Source organism: Mirounga leonina, unplaced genomic scaffold, assembly GCF_011800145.1.
Source record: "Mirounga leonina isolate KUSES-001 unplaced genomic scaffold, KU_Mleo_1.0 Mir_178, whole genome shotgun sequence".
Taxonomy (NCBI): Eukaryota; Metazoa; Chordata; class Mammalia; order Carnivora; family Phocidae; genus Mirounga; species Mirounga leonina.
In genome coordinates, this window is record NW_023270464.1 from 9,985,586 (window position 1) to 9,999,618 (window position 14,033).

The 14,033-nt window shown below is 40.7% G+C and overlaps 2 protein-coding genes across 10 annotated transcripts in view; one reads left to right on the top strand and one right to left on the bottom strand.

Moving 5' to 3' along the window:
• Positions 1 to 4,185, bottom strand: part of ASB7 (ankyrin repeat and SOCS box containing 7) — a 46,539-nt gene extending 42,354 nt beyond the window's left edge. For both annotated transcript variants that reach the window (XM_035024009.1, XM_035024010.1), the window contains exons 1-2: positions 3,740 to 4,185; positions 3,484 to 3,578 (exon numbers count right to left, since the gene is read on the bottom strand). The gene's annotated coding sequence lies outside the window, so the exon portion shown is untranslated. The remainder of the gene's footprint in view (positions 1 to 3,483; positions 3,579 to 3,739) is intronic.
• Positions 4,186 to 4,549: 364 nt separating this feature from the next.
• Positions 4,550 to 14,033, top strand: part of LINS1 (lines homolog 1) — a 42,574-nt gene continuing 33,090 nt past the window's right edge. The window contains exons 1-2 of one of the 8 annotated variants that reach the window (XM_035024017.1): positions 4,592 to 4,658; positions 12,258 to 12,391. The gene's annotated coding sequence lies outside the window, so the exon portion shown is untranslated. Of the gene's footprint in view, positions 5,452 to 11,900; positions 12,392 to 14,033 lie in introns of those variants that run through there. The other 7 variants (XM_035024013.1, XM_035024015.1, XM_035024014.1 and 4 more) reach the window with 7 other exon arrangements.

Consider the following 14,033-nt stretch of genomic DNA (forward strand, 5'->3'; position numbering starts at 1 on the left):
GATTGTTTGGGGAATGTGTGTTGGGATTGTTTGGGGAATGTGTGTTGATAATGGGATAGTGTGTTGAATAGTGTGTTTACATTTTATGAATCCATCTTTTTCTATTCTACATGGTGTCAAAAGAAAACCATCCAGGCCTCTGAGCTTTTACACTGTTGATCATATTAGAAACTATAAATGTAGGAATTAAAATGTTACCACTGAATTCCATAAAGATGCCAAGTGAACTGCATTAAGTTGAAACCAAATTTCTTGCTTCACATAATTAAAAGAAGTCTATATTCATAGAACAGAGCGCAGCGTAAAATAACTATAAAACAAAATATATTTAAGACCTGTCTAAAATTGTATAAAACTTTCACCAGATCTGCCACATGTCCCCACTTTCCTTTGGAATAAATGATTAGTCACTAATGGCTTTTTGCATATTATTTTCACTAAAAGTCCACACATTTTTGGATTAAGTGATACAAATTAGAACTGTGCTTTCAGATTTCACACCAACCAGAAACAAGATAACAGCTTGCTACTCAAAAAAGGAAATAAGCATTTCTTTGTAGAGCAAACAGAGATACAGGCTGGTATGAAAATAAAATCAGCAACTCCAAGGATAGTGGCTCTGAGGAAAAAAAAAAAAAAAAACCACTGGCTCAAGGGTCCTAGATGGCTGCAGGAACACAAGGCCCAAAGTGTGCCATACGGCTGAGGTCTACACTGACCAGCACTATTTGTATTATCAAGAGCCTGGAACCCAAAGTAAAGTAGAAGTGTTTTTTAGTATCACTCCACATAGTTAGCATGGTGTTTATGTTCTAGAACAAGTAAGGGCATTCATATTTCCTCCAAATTGCTGGGCCTCCGTGTAACACAAGGATGTATTATCATGCACGACTTATCTACAATTCTCATCCTTTCCAGCAGAAAAACCAACCATTTTCACGGAATGTGGAGGAGGCAAGAGAGGACACTGTATAACTCACTTAATCCAAGCTCAACTCAAGGATTAAATCACAAGTACTGTAAAGGAGGAGGTCTTGTCAATATTATCTTAGTAACTCACGTCTGGCATGATCATCTTAGCAGCCTCAAGTTAGTACTGAGTAAGTTTGCAAGAAAGGAGGAAATCTTTCTCTACTTAGGGAGCGTCTTCAGTTGGGAATGAAATGAAAGGCTGTAAGTCTGATATTAGGTATGCTTATATAAACTTTACCTGACTTTAGACTTTTTACAAATCATATGAATTTCTACATTACCAAAGTTAAATACGAAGAAAATAGATATTATATGTAGCATAATATTAAGCAATTGTGAATGGTATCACTTCAGGTATAAAGACAAAACTATGAAGCCACAGCATCCTCAAAATGCATCTTTAGTTAAAATCAGTTATTCTCCCTATGTGACTACAAATCTACATTTGGTTATTAAATAAATCAGGTTCTTTACCTTTTTTTTTTTTTTTTTTTTTTTTTCCTGTAAAAACCCATGTACCTGGCAAGAGAATTAACACAAAGTTAACTACCGGGTTGAAAAATATAAACTATCTAACTGTCCATGTTAGTAAATGATTACCCAAATTAAACATTTTAAATGTTCAGCATAACCTAGACCAAACACTCTCAGTCATGCTAATATCTGGAACCGATGCCAACAAGTTTATATATATATTCCCTAATCTTAGAAGAACTGTTAAAAGCAGAGAGGGGATCAATGAAATATTATTTAAGCAATGAGAATGAGCTGGCTGGCAACCAGGAGAAAGCAGGGTCCTTCCTGTATCTTCCATGCTTGACTTGCCACAGACCTGCTCTCTTACCATCTCAGGTGATAACACCCCTTGCAAATGAAAACACGCTAGAGTTACATCTAAAGTAGAAAAAATATTTAAGTGAGAAGGCCTGAATAGAAAATACATAATTCAATTTTACCTTAAAAATGTACTTCAAATATGTTAGCATTTAAAAAAAAATTCCTAAAGTCATCATTAGGCATCTCTCTGGTGATTTGCATATTTAAAAAAATAAAATTGCCTTTAACTTGATAGACTTCTGCCTGCTTTTACTGAAATGAAGTGGACCCTATATAAAGGCTGCCCTAAATATTCACCATGGGAACAGTCACTGCTAGATACTGATTTTCAGTCTCATTCAGTAGCATACACTCTCCCTTTGGTGTCCAGTTCCAGGTCTCAAGAAAACGCAAACCCTCAAAGCACTTGAAACTATCTTTAGCAATGTCTTTGCAATTAAAAGAATCAGGAAAGGCATTAATTTATTTTTGTAGAAGGCAGAAAGTCCAGTGGAACAGAGTAAATCAAAAATTTCCTAACAACTTCTGCTATTTTAAGTACTTCTTTGTACCTGAAATTCCCTAAACAATCTGAGATATTAAAATAACTCTGAGATTACCCAGTCACTTTATACCCCTGTTATTGGACGGCAGAGAAGTCATTCACTTGACTAATTTCTGAATCAACTTTTATATAATTTCCCTGATCATATTCCCTCTTTAGGAACTACATGAATGTCCTAAACTTACCTTTAGTGCATTTTCAGAGACAGCAACAAAATACAGTGGCAGAAATGTGATCACATGAATGAAATACTTAAATTTCAATCTAACAAATTATCTGTAAGGGTTCTGAAATGAAAAATCTTATCTCTGAAGAGTGCAAAAATAAAGCCTTAGATTCTAAACACACCAAAACATTCCTGTGTTTGCAAACTCTTAGTGCCAAATGATTAACAATATTGTATAAAGTTTTGTAAGTTCTTCTAGAAAATCAAAGGTGTAACAAATATTACTTATCGTTATAACAGTTTCAAAATCCATCCACATCTGTCACACAGAAGCACGTAAGAGCCACATGAGTTAATTATATTCAAGTGCGTCAGGGGCCAACACTGCTTTCAAACTATCCACACTATCCAGCTACACAGATTCACTTTTCACTAGAAAAAAGTCACATTATTTTCCAAAAGTCACAAATTTCAGCCATTACTGTACCTTCCTCTACCAAACCCTTGTCAGTTAACTCAAAAGATTTTCTGACAGAGGTAGAGGAAAGGTGATAGGAAGACATAAGGGGAAAACAGAAAATTGTGGTTTAATTAAAAAACAGAGTCATTCAGAATTAACAAGCAATTAACAAGGAATTGAGGAATTCCTATGAGAGTAAGGTGGGGGGGGGAGCTACAAAAAGGTCTCAAAGTCTCAGAGCAGGGTAAATGGCCCAGTGTACCGAAAGATAATGCAGAACACGGAAACGCAACGTACAGAGAGAAAGGGGAAAATACATTTCTGAGATAAAGAAGTTATTAATTAAAATCTTAAGGATCGGGCACAGGCAGTGTTTGGTTTTGCTGGGAAACCGGGTGCCAGGAAAGAGTTACATTTCCAGGTAACTACGCTGAAAATAAAGCAATGCTTAATGAGATAGGGGCCAGGAATAAACAATGGGGGAGGGGAGGTCTGGCTCATTACCTTTACAGAGGATGCTGGTCAGAGGCTCTCTGCTGCTTCTCTGGTGGGTGGCTTGACCCCTCCCTGCTCTCTCGTCTCCTCTAGCCAGCTCAAACCTAGAAAGCAGAAACCAGTGAGTGGTGCAGTGACCCAGGGGCGAGGAGGAGGGGGCTCTGAGGAAGGGGTAGCAAAGGAAGAGTGGTAAGGGCAGACAGGAAGAAGCAGTGATTCTCTCTCCCAGCCAGCCCCCTTCCCCTGGGGGGGTAACTGACTTTACCTGTCTCCTCAGATGCTGCTTCTCTTCCTCCTTTCAGCCTTCTCCACACTCACCAACTTCTCCATTGAACAAACACTCCAGGCAGGGCCGGACACGGGTGTTCCTGATCCTTCTCGGTGCCTCACGGCCCCAGCCCAGCGAGCATCCGGACAGTCGAGCAGAACTGGGGCGACGGTCCTGACCGCCGGGCAGCCTCGGGGCAGGGGTGCAGGGAGGAAGTCCCGGCTCGAGGGGGGGGGGCAGCCCGGGTCTGAGGGCTCGGAACAGGGGCTGCCGCGCTCCGGGCCGGAGGCTCCCGGCTACGGGGGCACACAGCAGGTCTCGGGGCAGCGAGGTCCCGGGTCATACAGGGTCCGAAGTGCCAGCCGCGGGGGCTCCAGGCAGGGGGCTTTCGGGATGCACTTTGCACTGGGCCACCCCCGCCCCCTCCCTCCAGCACTTTGGGGTCACTGGGATGGGACCAAGCCTTCAGCAGCCAATCAGCGGCCGCATCGGAGCCTGAGCCCGGAGCCGTAAACCAGGTCCGGGGTGGGTGGGGGTGGGGGGTGGGGGCGACTTGGTTGGTTGGTTGCTTCCTTCTCTCCTCCTTACCCCCGGCAGCCCCCACCCCTCGCCTGCCGTAAAGCCGTCTGCGCATTCGCGACAGTTAGAGGAGGCGTGCCGGTCGAGGTTGGGACTCGTCTCCGATTGGTCTCACTCACTTCCCCCTCGGCTTCCCCCCTGTGGCTTCCGATGCTCCGCCCCTGGCGGAGGGACTCGATGCGGTTGCTAAGATACACTGTACGCCGAATGGGATCTCTGCGCATGCGGAAGGAGAGATTGGCGTGTGCTTTCCGCGAACTACGGTGGCCCGGAAGGTGCTGCTGTTCGTTCGAATGGCGGTGAGAAGGCTGAGTCTCCCAAGGCCGATCTCCCGCAGGTAACTAAGAGTGGCAGCGGAGCTCGGCGGCGGGGAAGGCGTGTGTGCGGCCGACTGAGAGGCTGGTCCAGGGGTCTAAGGTTGGGGAGGCGGCAGTCCCCAGGAAGCGAGGAAGGGGACGCCAAGTGCCGCAGCTCCGCCTCAGCGCTCTTAAGACGAGGGTGCCGGGTCCGCGGCTCATCTTTCGGTCCCTGAGGCGCATTAGCTACCAGGCTGGGCTTGCCTCTCCCGGTGAGGAAAAGAGGACTTTTGGGGATGGCGATGACGCTTCAAGAGCTTTCCTGCAAGGACAGCGACCCTCACGGATTTCTGACGATGAAGGGGAAAGGAGAATGGAAAATACGCGAGATGGACAAGCTTATTGAGTGCATGTATTCATTTAGCAAGTGTTTATTGGCCGGGCACTGTTTTAGCCGTTAGGGAGACAACAGTGAACAAGGTAGTTGCAATCACTTGTCCTCGTGGAGCTTTCGCTTTAACAGGGGAGACAAAATTATCACGTAGGGTTAGGTTATATAAAGGAAGTCAAGGAGAATAAGAGGATCGAGTTTGACTAGGACGTGTTGGCTGTTTTAGATAGGTAGTCAGGAAAGGTCTCTGAGGAAGTGACATTTGAGCAGCGATCTGAATGAGGAGGAACCAACCAAGGCGAGATCTGGGGTGTGGGGGGAGGGGAGGAGGAGGGAAGAATTTTGCAAGCAGGTAGAATCAACAGGGCGAAGCCTCCGATGCTGGAATAACCTTTGCTGTTTAACAGAAACTGCAAGAAAGAAGACCAGCGTAGTCAAGCGGAGTGAGTAAGAGGGAGAATGATTGGTATTAAGATTGGGGATGTTGGGACAGGTGGCCGACCTTTGCAGGACCTTGTAAGCTATGGTAGAGAAGTTACAGTATCGTATTTATGTTTTGAAAAGATCACTGGCCGGCTGCTCAATAGAACGTACTAGCTAGAGCCGGGGTACTGCAAATGTGGAAGGCTATTATAGTAACCCAAACAAGCGCTGCCATTATTTTAAACTGAGTCATCCAATACACCAGACATTTGGCTACCACCAATGTCCACATGGAATGGCCTACTCAATTATGTAAAGGAAGTAATTTAATGTATCCATTGCTTTTATGTAATGAGATATGTTAAGATATTGTGTGGCAGATGGGGGTCACTGCAAACACTTTCAATTTGTCCCTCTGATGTTTTCTTTTACACTATCACTCATTCAAGAATACATGTTTTGGTGCTTTCCTCATGTGCTACCTATTGGCCTATATAAGCAAACAGCTCAGTCCTGCCCAGGGAAGCTCATAGTCAAAGTGTGGGGAAACCAAACTAGAAAATAATTATAGACAATACAGTGAGATAAATACTGTAGTATAGGCTGAAGGAGCACTTGGCAGGGCCCCCTAATCCTGAGTTGGATATGTAAAAGGCTTCCCTGGGACTGCAGGTTTTCAAATTAGAGGTTGAGAGTGGGAGGGAGAAGGTTGAATGTGGCTTCGAAAGAATGTGCCAAGAAAGCTTGGGAACCCTTAAAGTGCACAGTTTCTGAGGACTTTAGAGAAAGCCTGTAGCTTAGTTTGTGGGGCAGATTGATGAGGGAATTCCAAGAGGCAGATCTTGAAGGACTTGCTGTGTCCAGGGGGTTGGACTTTATCCTAAAGAGAGTGAAGAGGTTTTTCAGAAGAAAGGGGGTGTAGGGTGGGCTAAGAAACAACCATTTAGCAAGAAATCTGTTGGTTGTCTGGGGTAGAAGTGGTGTACTGCAGTAGTACCAGTGAGGGTGGAGAGAAGTGGGCTGAGGAAGGGTCCAGAAAGATGTCCAGATTTCTAGCTTCGGTGCCTAGGAGATAACAGTCACCATAAACTGAGGTAGAAGAAAACAACATGGAGATAGTAATTGAAGACACAGAGAGTCCATGAAATTGCACTAAGAAGAGAGAGGATATGGAGGATTGAACACTTAAAGATCCCAACATTTTTCCCCCTTATTGAGAAATAATTGATACACATCACTGTATCAGTTTAAGGCATACAGCATGATGGTTGATTTACATTTATTGTGAAATGATTGCCACAGTAGGTTCAGCTAACATCCGTCCTCTCCTACAGACATAATAAAAAGAAATGAAAGAAGAAAAAGGGAAAAATTTTTTTTCTTGTGGTGAAAACTCTTAGGATTTACTCTCTTAGCAGCTTTCCTGGGTATCCTACAGCTGTGTCAGCAATAGTCGTGTTGTACCTTACATCCCTAGTACTTATTTAACTTATAGTTGGAAGTCTGTACCTCTTGGCCACCCTCCCCCAGGTCCCCCACCACCCCACCCTCTGCCTTTGATAACCACAAGTTTGATCTCTTTTACTATGAGTTTGGGTTTGTTTTTTGTTTATTTAGATTCCCACATGAAGTGAGATCATACAGTATTTGCCTTTTTCTGACTAATTTAACTTAGCATAATGCCTTCAAGGTCCATCCATGTTGTTACAAATGGAATGATTTCCTCATTTTTTATGGCCGAATAATATTCTATCGTATGTACATACCACAGCTTTTTCATCCACTTAGGTCGTTTCCATGTCTTGGTTATTATAAATAATGCTGTTAGGAACATGAGGGTGCAGGTGTGTTTTCAGGTTAGCGTTTTTGATTCTTTTGGATATATCCTCAGAAGTGGAATTGCCGTTATCATATGGTAGTTCTATTAATTTTTTAAGGCTCCTCCATATTGCTTCCCATAGTGACTGCATGAATTTACATTGCCACCAGCAGTGCACAAGGATTCCCTTTTCTCCACATCTTTCCAGCATTTGTTGTCTCTTTTTGATGATGGTGACTCTTAACAGGTATGAGGTGATGTCTCATTGTAGTTTTAATTTGCATCTTCCTAATGAGTGGTGCTGTTGAGCATCTTTTCATGTACCTTGTTGGCCTTTTATATATCTTCTTTGGAAAAAGGTCTTTTTAGCTCTTGTGCTCATTTGGATTATTTGTGGTTTTTTGTTTTGAGTTGTATGAGTTCTTTATATGTTTTGGGTATTAATCGCTTATCAGATGTATGGTTTGTGAACATTATTTTTTCTATTCCATAGGTTTTCTTTTTATTTTGTTGATGATTTATTCAGCTGTGCAGAAGCTTTTTGGTTGGATATAGTTCTACTTACTTATTTATTTACTTGCTTATTTATTATTTATTTCTGCCTTTAGAATCAACAGCATCTTCATTAATGGGGCAATACACATTAAGTGACCAGTTGGGCTATGATCAGATTTGAACCTATTGTTGCATTAGGCCAAAGCCCAATTTTGAGTTTCTAGCCGATTGGCAAACTGTAGTAGCTTTTCATATAAAGAAAAGCATTTTTTCATTGTAACATTGACCATGGAAGTAATTATTTTTCTGAATTTTCAATATATGGGTTATCTAAAGAAAATCTCGTAAAAGAGATAGTGGCATCTTTTTTATTGTTGTTATCTGCATACAAAGAAGGATTAAATTACTAGCAATTTGTTTTTTAATAATTTTGAAATTGGGTGATGGTAGAATGCCTTCTAATGAATAGATCATGCACTTAAAATTTCTACCTAGTTATTACTTAAGAATATTTTTTAAGAAAATATTTTTTAACATTTTTTTTTTTTTAAGATTTTATTTATTTATTTGACACAGAGAGAGAGTTAGTGAGAGCAGGAACACAAGCGGGGGAGTGGGAGAGGGAGAAGCAGGCTTCCCACGGAGCAGGGAGCCCGATGCGGGGCTCGATCCCAGGACCCTGGGATCATGACCTGAGCCGAAGGCAGACGCTTAATGACTGAGCCACCCAGGCGCCCCATTTTTTAACATTTTTAAAATACCATTCTGCTCAGTTTTCCGTCTAGGGATTTTTAAAATCAAAGTCCCAATACATTTACATATATATTTAGTTGATGTTAGTGAAATCCTAGGCATATTAACACTTGGGACCAGAAGGCTGATATCTATAGCTGCAATTATTGTATATTTTTTAAAAGATTTTATTTTTTTATTTTAGAGATAGAGTGCAAGCAGGGGGAGGAACAGAGGGAGAGGGACAAGCAGACTCCTTGCTGAGCATGGAGCCCGCCGTGGCTTGATCACAACCTGATGATTTCACAACCCTGATCTCACAACCCTGAGATCATGACCAGAGCTGAAATCAAGAGTCAGATGCTTAATCGACTGAGCCACCTGAAATTATTCAGGCGCCCCTGAAATTATTATATTTTTTAATTGAACTGTTAATTTTGAGAAATTATAGATTCACGTGCAGTTGTAAGAAATAATACAGAGATATCTTATATACCCTTTGACTCATTTTCTCCAATGGGGCATCTTTCACAACTATTGTACAATATTGTACAATATCACAACCAGGATTAGTATAATCCACTGATCCTGTTCAGATTTCCTGTTTTTACTTCTGTTCATTTATCTGTGTGTATATTTAGTTTTATGCAATTTTTATCACATATGTAGGTTAGTGTTGCCTTCACTAGTTCCATGATCACAAGGATCCCTTGTATTGGCCTTTATAACCCTACCCACCAAGTGGCGGGGGCGGGAGGGGGCTCCCTAACCTCTGGCAACCACTAATCTCTTCTCCATCTCTCTAATTTTGTCATTTCAAGAATGGAACCACACAACATGCAACCTTCTGAGACTGGCTTTTTTCTCTTAGCATAATCCCCTAAGAACTATCCAAATTATTGCATGCATCAATAGTTCTTTCCTTATTGCTGTGTAGTATACCATTCATGCACTGAAGGACATCTGGGTTATCTCGTTTTTTGCTATTATGAATGAACCTGCCGTGAACTCTCATATGCAGGTTTTTGTGTGACTGTAAGTCTTCATTTTACTGGAATAACTGCTCAGGTATGTAATTACTAGGTCATACGGTAGTTGCATATTTAGTTTCTTATTTTGCTTTAAAGATTTTATTTTTTTAGAGCAGTTTTAGGTTATTGTAAAATACAGAAATTTCCTGTATATTTCCTGCCCCTCCACATGCATAGCCCTCCCCTGCGTTATCAACATCCCCCCACCAGAGTGGTAACATTTGTTACAATTGATGAACTTACTGTTATCGCCCAAAGTCCATAGTTGATGCTAGGGTTCACTCTTGGTGGTGCACATTCTCTGAGTTTGGACAAACATACAGTGATACATATCCACCATTATAGGATCATACAGAGTCTTTTCACTGCCCTAAAAATCTATGCTTCATCTGTTCATCCCTTTCTAGCAACCATTGATCTTTTTTACTGTCTTTATCGTTTTACCTTTATCAGAACCTCATATAGTTGGAATCATACAGTATATAGCCTTTTCAGATTGGCTTTTTTTACTTAGTACTATGCGGGCGCCTGGGTGGCTCAGTTGGTTAAGCGACTGCCTTCGGCTCAGGTCATGATCCTGGAGTCCCTGGATCGAGTCCCGCATCGGGCTCCCTGCTCAGCAGGGAGTCTGCTTCTCCCTCTGACCCTCCTCCCTCTCATGCTCTCTGTCTCAAATAAATAAATAAAATCTTTAAAAAAAAAAAAGGAAAAAATACTTAGTACTATGCATTTAAGGTTCCTTCATGTCTTTTCATGGCTCAATAGCTCTTCCTTTTTAGCACTGAATAAATATTCCATTGTCTGAATATACCACAGTTTATCATCCACTGAAGGACATCTTCACTGCTTCCAAATTTTGGAAACTGTGAATAAAGCTGCTCTGTATATCTGTGTGCAGGTTTTTATGTTGACATAAGTTTTCAGCTCCTTTGAGTAAATACCAAGGAGTGCAATTGCTGGAACATATGGTTAAGAGTATGTTTAGTTTTTTAAAGAAACTACCAGACTGTTTTCCAGAGTGACTATACCATTTTATAATCTCACCAGCAACGTAAGAGTAGTCTGGTTCTCCATATCCTCTGCAGAATTTGGTGCCAGTCATTTTTTTTTCCATTATAGTGATAGTAGTATTTACTGTGACTTTAATATACATTTCCCCAGCGGCTAATGTGATTGAACATCTTTTTTGTGCACTTTTCTTGCCATCTGTATTATCCTCTTCAGAGAAAGGTCTGTTCATGTCTCTTGCCCATTTTCTAATTACTACTATTTTTGAAATACTGAGTTTTGAGAAACCTTTATATATTGTAGATACTAACCCTTTGATTATGTGATTAACAAATATCTTCTCTCAGTCTATAACTTGTCTTTTCATGCTCTTTATAGGGTCCTTCACAGAGCAGAAGTTTTTAATTTTGTTGAGCTCTGGTTTATCAATTTTTACCTTTTAGAGACTGCTTTGGGGGCCAAGTTTAAGAACTTTTTGCCTAGCCTTGAATCCTAAAGATTTTTCTCCTGCTTTTTTCTTTTCTCCTAAAATCTTATTTTAAGTTTTAAGCCCATGATGCATTTTGAGTTAATTTTTGTAAAAGGTTGAAATTATTTTAAGTGAAGTAAAACCAAGGTCTTAGTCATGCCTTTAAACTGTTGGTGGGCTGATAATCAAAATATGATCTGTGGATAGTTTGGCTTTTCATCCAGGGTTTGATGTAGCTTCTAAAAGTAATTTAATATAAAAATTCAATCAAATAGGATGGCCTGATTAATGTTTGAACCTTTGGTTGCTGAGTGTCTTTTGAAAAAATTGATTTGGTTTGCATTGGGAAGTTGTATAGTAATTGCCTTGAGTTTAGATGTTGTGCAGCATGTGAAAATTATTCTAAGGATGGGTATTCTGATTTACAGTACTATGGGAGAAAATCTAGAAACTGTGAAAAATTAGACTGTGTGAGTTACTACTTTCACTTAGGAAGCTTGTTAGAAGTCCTCTATTCATCCATTTTCCTGAGACTTAGAGCATCAGAGGAAATTTGAGGAGGACCACAAGCTTTGATATTAGACTTTGTGGGTTCAGATCCTGGCTCTGCCACTTACCTACCTCTGTAACAATCTCTCCTTGCCTTAATTTCCTTATTTGTAAAATAGGTATGATAATTATCCACTTCATAAAGTTGTTGTGAAGCTATTACTCAGAACGGTGTCTGGTACATAGTAGGCACTCAAGAAAGTTTAGCAGTTCTTTTTTCTTTTTCTTTTTTAGATTTTATTTATTTGAGAGAGAGCGCGCGCTCGCCTGTGTGTGTGCATGTGAGTTGGGGGAGGGGCAGAGGGCGAAGCGGACTCCCTGCTGAGCAGGGAGCCTGAGGAGGGGCTTGATCCCAGGACCCCGAGATCATGACCTGAGCCTAAGGCAGACGCTTAAGCATCTGAGCCACCCAGGTGCCCCTAAACTTTAGCAATTCTTATTCCTGAAGCATCGACTTTGTGTGAAGATGAGTCGGAATATATTACTTTTATATTAAGACACGTATGCTTCTATTAGGAAAAGAATACACAATTCAAATCATTTATAGTCCTTAAACAGTAAAAGAGAGACTTGAGGTAAATTTTATGTTGTATTGGGTACCCCTTTTGGCTACCTAGTACTCATTCTCCTCTGCCAAGAGGTATTTTCTGAAAAAATCTCTTTGAAAGCGCTACCCATTTCTTATCCTAGTTAGACCTTTCCTAATATTTGTTTCCTTTTCAGGCTAGACAGATCTCTCCCATATATCCAGTGTAGCTGGTTTCAAAACTTGTCTGAGAGGTACACCTTCCTCCAGACCAGCACAGAAAAGAGCTTGAGATCTACTACCCTTGTAACAGACACTTCAGGAAAAAAAGGTGTGGTTGGTCAAATACCCTCGTTCATTTTTTCAGGATTTGTCTTTTCCTTTAATACTTTAATTCCTTTAAAAAAAAAAAAAAAGCTACAGTTCTCAATAGGCTACCCACAGACATTTGTTTCAATGTAGATTTCTTGGGCCAAAATCAGTATTTTAAAAGATACTGTAATGAGGAAAGATTGATGCTTAGTCATAGTAGAACCAGCCTAGCACCTATCTGGTACCTATTTGGTACCTGTGAAGGGAGGGAAAAATTCTTCCTCTACCTTTCAAGGTCTTCCAGTTAGACTAAGACTTACATCTATATGAGACAGATTAACAGGGAAAAAAAAAAAAAAAACAGTTTTATTACGTGCACAAGAGGCCCAGTAATGACAATTGACACCTAAAGAAATGACCAAGACAGGCAGTTTTTATGCTTTTTAGACAGACAATAAATCTGTGAGGAATTGACAGGACAGAGAAAACTTAACTTTGGGTGCTTTAATTAGTAAGGAATTCTTAAGAGAATTTGGATTGTGCTAGTAAATCAGTAAACAGTAAAAACGGTTGTTTATACAGCTTTCCTGGCTCTGAATTTCCTATCTGTGGAGATCAGGTTGTCTCTACCTCCTGATACTGGGAGGACACCTCTTGCATGGGAGATTTATTTCCTGTTTTCAGGGGGACAGAGGAGGGTCTGAGTGTCCTTCCTGCACAGGCTGTCTCTGAAGTAAATTTTATTTAAAATAATCAATGTGCCAGAGTGACACATTTTGGGGCAGCCTGTCCTTGGCACCCTACACCTGCCTGGCATTTGTGGGCCCCAGCTGATGCTTTTCAATCTGATTACTCACAACCACTCTTATCAAAGAACCTGGGTCCTACGATGAAAGAAAATGGCCCATTTCCCCCCTGTAATGCTTGCTTACTTAACTTGCTTGTCTATATATCTATTTATTTATTGGTATTCACTTTAGTCTTGCATGCTGAAATGTTTGAACCATTTGAAATGGCCCTTTTTATAGGTCAAAATTGTTGAATATCCACAGTCTTATTCTCATTCATGGTAAAATTTAAGGACTTAAGATTTATAGAAATACTATTGAAAGTGTTGTGTTTTGTTTTTTTTTTTTAAGATTGATTGATTAATTGATTTGACAGGGAGCACAGGGGGAGGGACAGAGGGAGAGAATCCCAAGCAAACTCCATGCCAAGTGTGCAGCCCTGTGTGGGGCTTGATCCCACAACCCTGAGGTCATGACCTGAGCAAATACCAAGAGTCAGACGCCTGACTGACTGAGCCACCCAGCTGCTCCTTAATGGAAGTATTGTTACTGCCATGGCATTGAAATAAAAAGAATTCCATTTGCAGCTAAAAATTATAATAGGCTTGTACATGTGATATTAGTTAAAACCTAAAACAGTCTATTGTCACAGAATATTTGACATATAAAAATGAAATAGTTTATGTCAACTTCAATAAAAGATGTCAATAGTTTTATTGGGAAGAAATGTTACTGTTATAACCAAAATATAAAGTGAAATAAATACACTGGAAGTGGACCCTGAAGTAGAATATGAAAGCTAGTTTCTGTTTGTGGCAGATAAAATTCACCAGACAGGGCGCCTGGGTGGCTCAGTTGGCTAAGCAGCTGCCT